Source organism: Lissotriton helveticus, chromosome 3_2 (assembly GCF_964261635.1).
Source record: "Lissotriton helveticus chromosome 3_2, aLisHel1.1, whole genome shotgun sequence".
Taxonomy (NCBI): Eukaryota; Metazoa; Chordata; class Amphibia; order Caudata; family Salamandridae; genus Lissotriton; species Lissotriton helveticus.
The window spans coordinates 243,485,796-243,499,947 of record NC_136062.1 but is presented as its reverse complement, the minus strand read 5'-3'; positions in this window follow the sequence as shown (position 1 = coordinate 243,499,947).

Sequence of the window (14,152 nt, the reverse complement as noted above, 5' to 3'; positions counted from 1 at the left end):
CCTTACTCCGCTTCCCTCACTTATTGTCATTCCCCATGTTTACTCCCCTTTCCCTCACTCCCCTCCCACACTCATCTTCTTTCAGTCCCCTTGCTTTACTTCCCTTCACCTCTCTACCCTTCCTTCACTCCCTCACTCACTCACCTTCCCTCACTCTCTCTCTCTTAGCCTCATTCTCCTCGTCTTCTCACTCTCACACTCCTCTTCCGTCATGCTCACTCCCTATAACTCACCCACACTCCCTCACTTACCTTTCTTTGCTTTCTCACTCAGTCCCTTTCTGTCACTCCTTCCTTCACTCCCTCTATCCCCTCACTCCCTCACTCCCCTTGTCTTACCCTCACTTACTTTTATCCACCCTCTTTCACCCCTCTTTACTCACGCTCTCTGCCCTTCTCTCACCCTCCCTCACCCCCGTTCCCTTACTCCAGTTCCCTCAATACCCCTTATTCCCCATCCTTCTCTCCCCTTCCCTTTACTTTCATCCCCCACTCACCTTCTCTCAGTACCTATGCTTCAGTTCTCTTTCCCTCTATTTCCTTCCTTCGCTCACTCACTCATTCCCCTTGCCTCACTCACCTTACTCCACTTCACTCAGTCCTTCTCTCACTCCCTCTGTCCTCTTACTTCCTCACTCCCCTACTCTCACTCTCTCTCTCTTAGCCTCATTCTCTCCGTCCTCTCACTCTCACACTCCTCTTCCGTCACGCTCACTCCCTATAACTCACCCACACTCCCTCACTTATCTTTCTATGCTCCCTCACTCAGTCCCTTTCTGTCACTCCTTCCTTCACTCCCTCTGTCCCCTCACTCCCTCACTCCCCTTGTCTTACCCTCACTCACTTTTATCCACCCTCTTTCACCCCTCTTTACTCACGCTCACTGCCCTTCTCTCACCCTCTCTCACCCCGTTCCCTTACTCCAGTTCCCTCACTACCCCTTATTCCCCATCCTTCTCTCCCCTTCCCTTTACTTTCATCCCCCACTCACCTTCTCTCAGTACCTATGCTTCAGTCCTCTTCCCCTCTATTTCCTTCCTTCGCTCACTCACTCATTCCCCTTGCCTCACTCACCTCATTCCACTTCACTCACTCCTTCTCTCACTCCCTCTGTCCTGTCACATTCTCATTCTCCTTCCTTCAACCCTCTCTTTTAGCTTCACTAGCTCTGTCCCCTCACTCTCTCAGTCCCCTTCCCTCATGCTCACTCCCTTTAACTCACCCACACTACCTCACTTACCTTTCTATGCACCCTCACTCAGTCCCCTTCTCTCACTCTTTCCTTCACTCCCTCTGTCTTCTCACTTCCTCACTCCCCTTGTCTCACGCTCACTTGCCTTTATCCACCCTCTATCACCCCTCTTTCCTCAACCTCACTGCTCTTCTCTTACCCTTCCTCACCCCCGTTCCCTTACTCCGCTTTCCTCAGTTATCCTCATTCCCCATCCTTAACTGCCCTTCCTCTCACTCTGCTCCCGCAGTCACCTTTTCACAGTCCCCCTGCTTCACTTCCCTTCCCCTCTCTTCCCCTCCTTCGCTCCCTCACTTATTTTCCTTTCCTCCCTCACCGTACTCCACTTCACTCACTCCTTGAGAATATGTAAAGAATATAGGTTTTTTTTGGAGAATTGGAGGTAGTTCTAAAAAGAACCGTTTTTTCCTTCTTTTTTTAGTTTTTCCAAACGTTTAAAAAAAAAGTATTTTTTTGAGAACAAAAACAAAACTAGGGAATGCCAAACTGCTCAACAGGAGCAAAGAAAAGGGGAAAAAATTAGGGCAGAGGGGCGCAGCGGTGATCTTCCCTCGTTCTTACAATTATTTCAACGCTCTGCTCCCCATAACAGAGCAGTTGGTCACACTGCTTACAACGAATTGTAATGTCACCAAAAACAGGTTGAATATTTGGAATCATCAGTTCTGGTCTTCCTCTCACTGATGATGTGGAAGCTCCGTTGGAAGTGAAGGGGCCTTCTTGTGGTAGATTGCGAGCCAGGGCTCTGGTGCTCTCCCGTGCATAATTAATCGGGTGCCTCCTCTCAACATGCCTGATTAATGTTGCATTTCCAAAACTATATTTCCGGATGGGATCTCCATGTGAGAGTACAGTGTCACAAATTTTACACGTGACTTTTGCTGCATTGCATTTTTTCTCCCCCTCTGGAAAAGAGAAAAACTTCCAAATGAAGTGGTCCTTCACTTTTCTCTGTGGGGGGACCTCAGGCAGGAATCCATCGGAAGAGCCTGAGGACTGGTCCTGGGAAGGGTTCTGGGAACCAGACATGATGGTAGAAGTTTTGTTTTTGCAGGAACAGACAAGAGGTGTTGTCTCAGCAAAAGCAAAGAGGTTGTGAGGGAAATGGGTGGGGTGTTTCCCTACTTGTGAGAAAAAACTGTTATTAACCAATCAAAAGTGTTGTTTTAAGGTCACATGGCTTGACGCGCGCTTACGCTACGCACTCCGGGGCGCTTACACGACATGTACGTAGGCGCTTCCGGGGGCGCTTCCGCGGCGCGTCAGAATGACGTTTTGCTAGATTTTATTAAATGCGTTTAAAGGTGAAATACGGATATTAAAAATGAAAATTAATACTTTTATGAGTATGCCACTAAATGTCTTGCATTATTATTTACTTTAAATACATAATTAAATATTTTTTCGCATGCGGGAATATCGCTCTGGCTACGTTTACGGGTGCGTTTACGGGTGCCCGTACCCTGAGCGCTCTGGGGTAAAATTATTTTTTTTAAAAACCACAGGAAAAATACATTGAAAAACAAATTTTTGAAAAATATACATTATTTAAATAATTTTATAAAAATTATAATAATTAATAGCTATAAGAAATAGCTATTAAAAAAACTTAATAATTCACTTAAAAAACCGTAGGTTACAAACTCGTTATAGTAAGGAATTAGCTTTTAAAAAACCTTTGAAATTCACTGAAAAAGCATAGGTTTCACACCAGCTATAGTTAGTTGAACATTTTACTCATACAAAACCATTGAAATTCCCATGCTATAGTTAGTTGGACTCACTATAACTCGCGCGCCCGTAATCCACTGCTGATGATGTCACATATTACATCATTCATGACATGGTCAGTGACATCACTGATGACATCACTGATGACATCTCAAATGACATCACTGATGACATCACTGATGACATCTCAAATGACATCACTGATGACATCACTGATGACATCCTTCATGTGATAATACGATGCACCTCCTCACACTCTAATCTAACCTTTGATACACCCAAAGTTAAATACAGACTACCATTCTTGAAACCATTGACACACCAATATAAGTTACTACATACGCACTCACTGATTCCTAAGACAACACACACATCCACTCATTCACCCATACAATCACTCATACATACAGTCACTCATCAATACCACACTATCATATTCACTCATACACCTATACAGACACTCACACACTGCCACTCATCCACGGAGTTACTCACACACCTAGTCAGTTATGCAAAGAATCAATCACACTCCTATTTCCTCATCTACACAGTTATACACACTAAACCTTACTTATTCAAACATATACTAGCACATACTTACTCTCTTTTACAATCACTGATACAAGTACACATTGATCCATATAGCCACTTACGCAATCACAGGCTCCCATGTATAGTCATTTACATATGCCAACTCTCCCAAGCACTATGTTTTACATATGTACTTACTTGGACATGTAGCACTGAGATATCCATTCACTCACCAACACACCCATGCACACAGTCAACCGCCCATACAGCTGTTTCCACATGCACTCTTGAACTCATACACCAAGTGAATCAACTGCTCTCACATCTATGCACAGAGTCACACACCTCCCAGGCACCCACACACACACTCAGCCTCACATACAAATACTTGGGCAACCAATCAATAACCCATATAGCCACTCATATAGCTACTGATCATCACATGCAGCAGCTTACACAACAACAGACATAATGATGCACATATTCAGACAGTTTAGTCACTAACCCATGCATTCAGTAAGACACATTTAATCACTCACTCATACAGTCAGTCACGCACCTTGTAAAACATATTTAAACTTTACAGAAACACACAGACACTGGATGATGTCATCAGTGATGTCATGTGAGATGTCATCAGTGATGTCATCAGTGATGTCATTTGAGATGTCATCAGTGATGTCACTGACCATGTCATGAATGATGTAATGTGTGACATCATCAGCAGTGGATTGCGGGCGCGCGAGTTATAGTGAGTCCAACTAACTATAACGTGGGAATTTCAATGGTTTTGTAGGAGTAAAATGTTAAGCTAACTATAACTGGTGTGAGACCTATGCTTTTTCAGTGAATTTCAAAGGTTTTTTAAATGCTAATTCCTAACTATAATGAGTGTTAAACCTATGGTTTTTTCAGTGAATATACATATATATATGCACCAAAGTCCTTCCCAACAAATGAAAAGGCGGAGACCAACACGGGAGCAGGTTTAGGAATCCTTTAATTGTCCATTCCACCAGGGCGAATGCATTTCGGCATTGTGAGCCTTCATCAGCGCAGTGGAAAATGAAGAACAAGGAAACAGTCCACACTTAAAATGTCCTGCCGCTGTACGATTGGCTGCGGCTACTCCTCCCCCAAATGGGCTCCGCCAAATGTAGTTGATACTGTAGGTACCAGAAACTACAGGACCCAGAATTCAGCAGTCTGACTCAGAGTCCCATGGCGGTGATGACGATAGGATCCGCCGTTTCACAGGACGGTGTGTGCTGTAGATTCAATGTTCCCCAATATCAGACTGAAAAGGCCACCCTCCCGTTCCCTTCGCACACCCACTCTGTCCAGATGTTAAATTTGCGGGGGCCCGCAGCGATACCGCTAACTCCACACAAGGAACAGTGTCCTCGCCGTCGCGTTTGACTTCATCCGGATGTTGTGGTGGGCCTGATCAATGTCAATTCATGACGAAAACAAAAGCCGAAGCATTGCCAGCAAAAGATCTGACCACTTGGAGTGCGGGGGTCTCCCAACACGTCACTGGCAAACGTGTAAGTAAATGCACCAAAGTCCTTCCCAACAAATGAAAAGGCGGAGACCAACACGGGAGCAGGTTTAGGAGGCCTTTAATTGTCCATTCCACCAGGGCGAATGCATTTCGACATTGTGGGCCTTCATCAGCGCCGTGGAAAATGAAGAACAAGGAAACAGTCCACACTTAAAATGTCCTGCCGCTGTACGATTGGCTGCGGCTACTCCTCCCCCAAATGGGCTCCGCCAAATGTAGTTGATACTGTAGGTGCCAGAAACTACAGGACCCAGAATTCAGCAGTCTGACTCAGAGTCCCATGGCGGTGATGACAATAGGATCCTCCGTTTCACAGGACGGTGTGTGCTGTAGATTCAATGTTCCCCAATATCAGACTGAAAAGGCCACCCTCCCGTTCCCTTCGCACACCCACTCTGTCCAGATGTCACATTCGCGGGGGCCCGCAGCGATGCCGCTAACTCCACACAAGGAATAGTGTCCTCGCCGTCACGTTTGACTTCATCCGGATGTTGTGGTGGGCCTGATCAATGTCAATTCATGACGAAAACAAAAGCCGAAGCATTGCCAGCAAAAGATCTGACCACTTGGAGTGCGGGGGTCTCCCAACACGTCACTGGCAAACGTGTAAGTAAATGCACCAAAGTCCTTCCCAACAAATGAAAAGGCGGAGACCAACACGGGAGCAGGTTTAGGAGGCCTTTAATTGTCCATTCCACCAGGGCGAATGCATTTCGGCATTGTGAGCCTTCATCATATATATATATATATATATATATACATATATACATACATATATATATATTCATACATACATACATATATATATTCACTGAAAAAACCATAGGTTATAGACCATATATAGTTAGGAATTAGCATTTACAAAACCTTGAAAATTCACTGAAAAAACCATAGGTTATAGACCATATATAGTTAGGAATTAGCATTTAAAAAACCTTATTTTACTCACACAAAACCATTGAAATTCCATATATAGTTAGTAGTACTAACTATATATCGCGCACCCGCAATCCACTGCTGATCATGTCACATATTACATCATTCATGACATGGTCAGTGACATCACTGATGACATCACTGATGACATCTCAAATGACATCACTGATGACATCACTGATGACATCTCAAATGACATCACTGATGACATCACTGATGACATCTCAAATGACATCACTGATGACAACATCCAGTGACTGTGTATTTCTGTAAAGTTAAAATATGTCTTACATATTGAAGAATGAGTGGATGTAGAAGTGTCTGGATGAAGGATTTAGTAGGTGCATGCCTGACTGTATGAGTGAGTGGTTAAATGTGTCTCACTGAGTGCATGAGTTAGTGACGAACTGTCTTAATTTGTGCATCATTATGTTTGTTGTTCTGTAAACTGCTGCATGTGTTGATCAGTAGCTATATGAGTAAGTATATGGGTTATTGATTGGTTGCTCAAGTATTTGTATGGGAGACTGAGTGTGTGTGTGGGTGGCTGGGAGGTGTATGACTCTGTGCATAGATGTGTGAGCAGTTGATTCACTAGATGTATGGGTTCAAAAGTGCATGTGGAAACAGCTGTATGGGTGGTTGACTGTGTGCATGAGTGCATTGGTGAGTGAATGGATATCTCAGTGCTACGTGTCAAAGTAAGTACATATGTAAAACACAGTACATGTGAGAATTGGCATATATAAATAACTGTGCATAAGAGTCAGTGAATGTGTGAGTGGCTGTATGGATCATTGTGAACTTGTATCAGGGATTTTAAAAGAGAGTAAATATGTGTTAGTATATGTTTGAATAAGTAAGGTGTGTATAACTGTATAGTTGAGGAAATTGAGGTGTGATTGATTCTTTGCATGACTGACTAGGTGTGTAAGTAACTCCATGGATGAGTGACAGTCTGTGAGTGTCTGTTTACACTGAGTGTATCTAAGGTTATATTAGAGTCTGAAGAGGTTCATCGTATTATCACATGAATGATGTCATCAGTGATGTGATCAGTAATGTCAAATGAGATGTCATCAGTGATGTCATTTGAGATGTCATCAGTGATGTCATCAGTGATGTCATCAGTGATGTCATTTGAGATGTCATCAGTGATGTCATCAGTGATGTCATTTGAGATGTCATCAGTGATGTCATCAGTGATGTCATTTGAGATGTCATCAGTGATGTCATCAGTGATGTCACTGACCATGTCATGAATGATGTAATATGTGACATGATCAGCAGTGGATTGCGGGTGCGCGATATATAGTTAGTACTACAACTATATATGGAATTTCAATGGTTTTGTGTGAGTAAAATAAGGTTTTTTAAATGCTAATTCCTAACTATATATGGTCTATAACCTATGGTTTTTTCAGTGAATTTTCAAGGTTTTGTAAATGCTAATTCCTAACTATATATGGTCTATAACCTATGGTTTTTTCAGTGAATTTCAATGGTTTTTTAATAGCAAATATCATAAGCTGTCGATTGTCAAGTACGTGGTAAGAAAAAACATTTTCGTGTTTATGCACACTGATCTGCTTTCAATGCTGCCCCCCACCCTCATTTCTATTAGGAGTACTCTCTCTTTCCAGATAGTGAAGGTTAGTTAACGCAGGCCTTTGCCCCCGTTGTAATCCGTCGTGCCTGCTTCTCTCTCCATTTGATTGATTGTTATCCAAGCATTTGCAAACAAGCACAGAATAGCCATACTCTGTTTAGTCTTTGCAGATAGTGAAGGATAGGTAAATGCAGACTTTTGTCCCCATTGTAATCCGTCATACCTATTTTTCTCCCCATTGATTGATTGATTGAATCGAGCATTGAATTGTTCGAAGTTGGTTCTCTTAAGGATCTTCTCTGCCTGCAAACGGGGAAGAATAGGAATATTCTCTCTCCCTTTGCAGATAGTGAAGGGTAGGTAACGCAAACCTTTAACACATCGTGCCTATTTCGTTCCTCATTGATTGATTGTTTGCCCGAACATTGACTGTTTGGGAATTGGTTCTTTTTGGAGGTATTCCCTGTTTGCAAATAAACGTAGGAAAATCTTTGCAAGTAGTGAAAGGGTAGGTAATGCGGACCTTTGTCCCCCGTTGTAATCTGTCATGCCTATCTACTCCCCACTGATTGATGCACCTGTTTCACCCGGACCATTTACTAGAGATAGGTCATCTGGCCCGACCAGAGAGCACCCCTAGTGAAAAGGACATATGCAATAATAACAAAGTGATCACTGTATCCTGTTAACAGAAACTTTAGCATGAAACAACCTGGAAAGAAAGGAATAGGAAAACGAAAATCAGTAGGCCACTGATGAACTTTTTATTAAATAACAAACAAAGAAACGATAACAATACGTAATGATAAAACCTATTATTGTCCTAGAAACAAGAAACGTTAGAAGTAAGCCCGTAATAAGAAACCTGAAAACAGTAAGAGAAACCAAGTGTGACATTGCAACGGCCACAAGGCAACGAGGCTTCATCGCCCCTCACTGCTCCAAAACGTGTCTGTCCCACCGCCTGCCACGGCCAAATAACGGCAAACTGGGAAAGATACAAGTCAGCAGACATCCGCCCCATTCTGGAAACTTCCAAAGTGCAACAGGTTTCCGGCTACGCCCAGCCGGAAGCAACACATATAAGGCGGGTCCTGCTGCCAACCGTCGGCAGCAGATCATCACGTAGGGTGTAGCCGGAGGAAAGGCCGAGGCCAATGGCACCCGTCCAGGGGGATTGCTACGACCACCCTGGAGAGTTGCAAGGGGGGGAATGTCTGTGTCCTCGACCCTCCCCTCTCTCTCCCAGTCCGGCCACCATCAACCAGAGGCCGAGGCCGACGGGATCCGGCCGCGGTGGCGGTAACCCTGGAGAATTGCAGGTTAGACCCTCTCTCTCCCAGTCTGGGCCAGCATCCATGGAGGGCCTGGGAGTGGAGAGGCCACTGCACGAAAGGCCCAGGAGAGGCACCACACGCCAAGGCCTGCCCCACCAGATGAGCCAAGGAACCCGTTCATGGGGCCAGAGCAAAGGGCGTCCGGCCGCCATCCACCTGAGGTCCGGCCCAAAGACGGACGGGACATTGCTTCTTTCTTTTATAATGGCTGCGACAACACTGGGGGGGAATGTCTTGCACATGCCTCCGACCCCCCCCCCTCGTCCTCATCGCCTGGTCCGGCCATAACAAATGTCAAGCGAGACGCCGTGGGGTGCACTGGGTGGGAGAGACGGTGCGAACAGGCCTCTCCCGCCTCCCCAGGTGGAGGCTTCCCAGCTGCACCCTCAGCGCTCCAGGCGCCCGGAAAAGGGTTCTTCCACTGTGGCGATGCTGCAACGTCTCGCCAGGCAGGGTGGAGCCCGTCCGCTCATTTGACCCCGCGATCGCCGGTAGCTACCGAACTCTCAAAATGGCGGTCGACCTGGCAAGAGCGGGCCCAGCATAAAGAAATGGCCCGGTCACTGGTTGACTCCACCACCGTAGTCCTCCACGACCTTGAAGATTCTAGAGGAGCCGCGGGAGTCCCCGACCCCCGCAGACACCCCCGATGGGGAATGACTGCCATGATCGCCCGTGGAGTGACGAAACTGTAGCCGCGGGACGTCGGCGCTCCCATGCTGGCGCCAGCCTCAGTTTGAATGACTAGAATCCTGCAGACCTCAGTTCCGGTGAAAGCACAGTGTGACCCGGTAGGAAAAATTGTTGCACCCCCTCCCCTTTTTGACTGATGGTTCAAACCACCGATCCTTTCCTTTGCCCTTTTAACGGAACTTTGGACTGCCTCCCCCCCCCCCGCGGCACCCCACGCCGTTATTTGGTGGGCGGCAACTTACTGGACATCACCTTGGTGCCATCCAGATTTCAGCGCGTTCTGCTGCCTTGGAACTATTCGCACAACAGACCGCTACTGATGACCCACCCCCCGGGACGCCCCACGCCGGATACCCAAATCAGTGCGGCACCCAGGCAACATCTTCTGAATTTTCATAATTTGAAAGAACTAGTAACATGTCCTCATCAGGAATTTCCTCTTCAATCATCTCATCAGGAATCTCCTCATGAAAAGTCTGCAATGATGATTCTTGTAACTCTATGGTCTCCAAACATTCGATAAATTCGCCATCAAGAGATTGATCTAAAAAATCATTCAAGTCATCTCCTCCTTGTGAGAATATTTCATTATTGGTGCTGTCAATTTCAATAAATGTAGTGGATAATTCAAAAGAAATTACCACGGTCTCTTCATTGTTTAAATGTTTTTACTGTTTTTGTTTTGTTGTATATATTTATAAGTTATTAAAGTTTTATATTCCTACTACTTTGTTGGAGTGCTATATATTTTTAATGTGACACATAATTGTAAAAACTTTGATGTACAAAGAGTCATCCCTGGAATCTTCCGCTTCAGGCTCGGTCCCCTCCCCAATCACAATACAGGATGGTTTTCAGATAGTAGGAACGCGTGTGGTGTGACGGATCTCATCGGGTGTGGGCCTTGATCTACTATAACTCCTTTGAAGAGGGGTGATTCTTTACAGCTGGGGCCATAAACTACATCTGCAGGGCTAGCTGATAGCCTGGGACCGGCCTGGACAATCGGACACAGAGGAAGAGGAGTGTCAGAGGGTGCGGTAGTGAATAGGGCGAAAGGGAGGTGTCGGGCGGGCACAGGGTGTGATTCTCAGGGAAGAGCAGCGCAGATGGGGGAGGTTTATTGCCCATGCATAAGACAGAGAGCGGGGGTGACCAGTGCCTGGGGAAGATGCTTGCGAGGGTGGGGAGCCATGCTACGGATCGACAGCGTGCAGAGAGTGGGTCTGGTCAAGGCATCTAAAATGGCTACCGTGCACGACAAAAGTGTGGCATTTGAAAAAAGGCAAGATGGCGCAGACAATGTTTTTCAACACTTCCTCATTTCCTTCGAATCGAACGTTAACAGACGTTGGGGCATATTACCAAAGTTAAGCGATATTTATCCCTAACGATGCTTAGCAACTAATTTTTTACCGCTAAGCATCGTCAGGAATTATCGCAGATAAACCTTGCTATTATCAAGGTTTATCGCAAATGCCATAAAAAACGGCCGCAATGCATTAATATCGCTGAAAAGTCAGCGATATTCATGCATTACCGAGCTAATGCTCTTAGCCATGTTATCCACCTCCCATTGGATGACATGGCTAAGAACTGCTCAGGACAGGTGTTACTTTTTGGAGATATTCGCGCTTAGCGCGAATATCTCCAAAAGTTGGTAATAGGAGATAGCGATGTTAGCGACTGTTTCCAGTCGCTAACATCTTGGCATGCCCACTTTGCATGTCATTAGTGATAAATATCACTGACATGCAAAGTGGAGCCCAAGATGGTCGCTATCTCCTACTAGCGGTCGCTAACTGGTGTTGGCGACAGCTACGTAATACGGAGATAATTTTATCTCCGCTTTCTTGGCTTTTAAAGCCAAAAAAGCGGAGATAAACCCCCTTGATAATATGCCCCGTTATCTCTCCCACACTACCGGTCCCCCTGGGCTTAAACGCCGAGATGGTAGGGACTGCATCCCGTGGAGATAGGCCGACACGTCACTCAGCAGAAAAACAAGTCTATAAACATACAATAAGTTAAAAGTCAATCATTCTTCTTTCCTTGTAGTACGCTCCCCAGTCCACTTCCCGTTACGCTAACCGGGCGCACCCCACCAAAAAAACGATTTTTTTTTTGCCCCTCCAAAAAGAACCAATTTTTGCACTCTATACTATAAGTCTTCTTTTATACTACAATCACTTCGCTACAACCTCATAAATTAAAAATAAAAATGAATAATGTCTCAAACAATTTTTGATTTCTAAATATAAATTTATTCTTCTGAATTTTCATAATTTTAAAGAACTAGTAACATGTCCTCATCAGGAATTTCCTCTTCAATCATCTCATCAGAAATCTCCTCATGAAAAGTCTGCAATGATGATTCTTGTAACTCTATGGTCTCCAAACATTCGATAAATTCGCCGTCAAGAGATTGATCAAAAAAATCATTCAAGTCATCTCCTCCTTGTGAGAATATTTCATTATTGGTGCTGTCAATTTCAATAAATGTAGTGGATAATTCAAAAGAAATTGCCACGGTCTCTTCATTGTGATCCATTTTATTTTGAAATTTCTTGCTGTAAATTGCAGAAAAAAATAATCACTTTCATTTATCGTTTTTAGTAATACATAATATAAAACTAACTTTATCAAGTATTTAGTATAACAGAAGGACTGAAAATGAATAACAGAAAACATTTTTCAAATTATCTTAAAGTGTACAACATAGTTCCCCTTACAAATTAACAACTCACCTTTTTGAAAGTAGGAGAAGTGTTAGTACTGTGTAAATCAAACACCAGAAATTGAGCACCAAAAATTCCTCACAAATGTACCTCAGACAGTAGTATCACAAAATGGCTGTGGTTTCCTCTCATTTTTGATATATACATAACCAATTAACTTTCATCACACACAAATACAAAACCAAAGTAACATTTTAATTGGTTCTAAATTTCAACACTTTCAAATGTGTTTTCCCCATGCAATTTTCCATAGGACATTTAGATACGTCTACAGCCTGAATGGCTGAACGGAATTACACCAAACTTGGCAAAATGGTACATCAAACCTAAGAGGTCAGTGAGGATCTACTATGCCCCCTTATGGTCATTTGCCCCTTCGCTTTGGCCTCCTCTTGTCTCTCGATCCTACCGAGAGACAAGATGGCGGCCGCTACGGACTGTTTGGAATGTTTACAGACGCCGGAGAACCAATCAGCTTCGCAAAGCTACGTAAGGCGAAAAGTACGCGAAGCGGAGCGCTGTTACAGATATATATCTTTTTTTTAACGTTAATTTCTCAAAATCCACTGGAGCACATATATTGAGACCTAGCAAAGGCACATCGGGCTACCAGTCCCTACAATTTTGCCAAGTTTCGTGCAAATCCATTCAGCCGTTCGATTATTATTTTATTTTTTTTGCCCCGCGGGGCCCTTTTAAAACCTCCACATCAAACCTAGGGGGTCAGGGAGGATCTACTATGCCGCCTTATGGTCATTTGCCCCTTCGCTTTGGCCTCCTCTTGTCTCTCGATCCTACTGAGAGACAAGATGGCGGCCGCTACGGACTGTTTGGAATGTTTACAGACGCCGGAGAACCAATCAGCTTCGCTTCACAAAGCTCCGTAACGCGAAAAGTACGCGAACTGGAGCGCTGCCTGGTCCGCTGTTACAGATATATATCTTTTTTTGAACGTTAATTTCTCAAAATCCACTGGAGCACATATATTGAGACCTAGCAAAGGCACATCGGGCTACCAGTCCCTACAATTTTGCCAAGTTTCGTGCAAATCCATTCAGCCGTTCGGGCTAAAAGTGAGGCCAACCGCCCTATGGAAAACTCAATGTTAAAAACACGTTTTGGGACCCCCCTTTTTTCTCGGCCCCCCCTTGACGAAACCCCCCCAAATTTTCAGGGGCTGCTCAGAAACAAAATGTTCCATTTTCCTGAAAATTTCAGCCAATTCCGTCCACAAACGCCAAAGTTATTAGACATAGAATTTTCAAAAATCCCATAGAGAAAAAATCCTAACTATATATACCTACTGGCGACCGCCAGTAGGTAATATATATATATATATATATATTTACATGTTTTATACATATACATATTGATATATATGCTTATATATTTATGTATGTATTTATATGTATACTATATGTGGATGATATATGTATGTATATATATATACATATTTATATACACATTTATTTATATATAATTCTATAATATATGCATTTTTATATATGTGCATACATATACACATATTTATATATGTGCATATATATGCATATTTGTGTAAAGATATATGCATATATATGTATGTATATATGTATAAACATATGTGTATACATGCATAAGAATGTATTTATATGCATATGTATACATGTATGTATATTTGCATTTATATAGATATGCAGATGTATATATACATATGTATATATGTAGATATAGAGATACCTAAATGCATATATATATATATATATATATATATATATATATA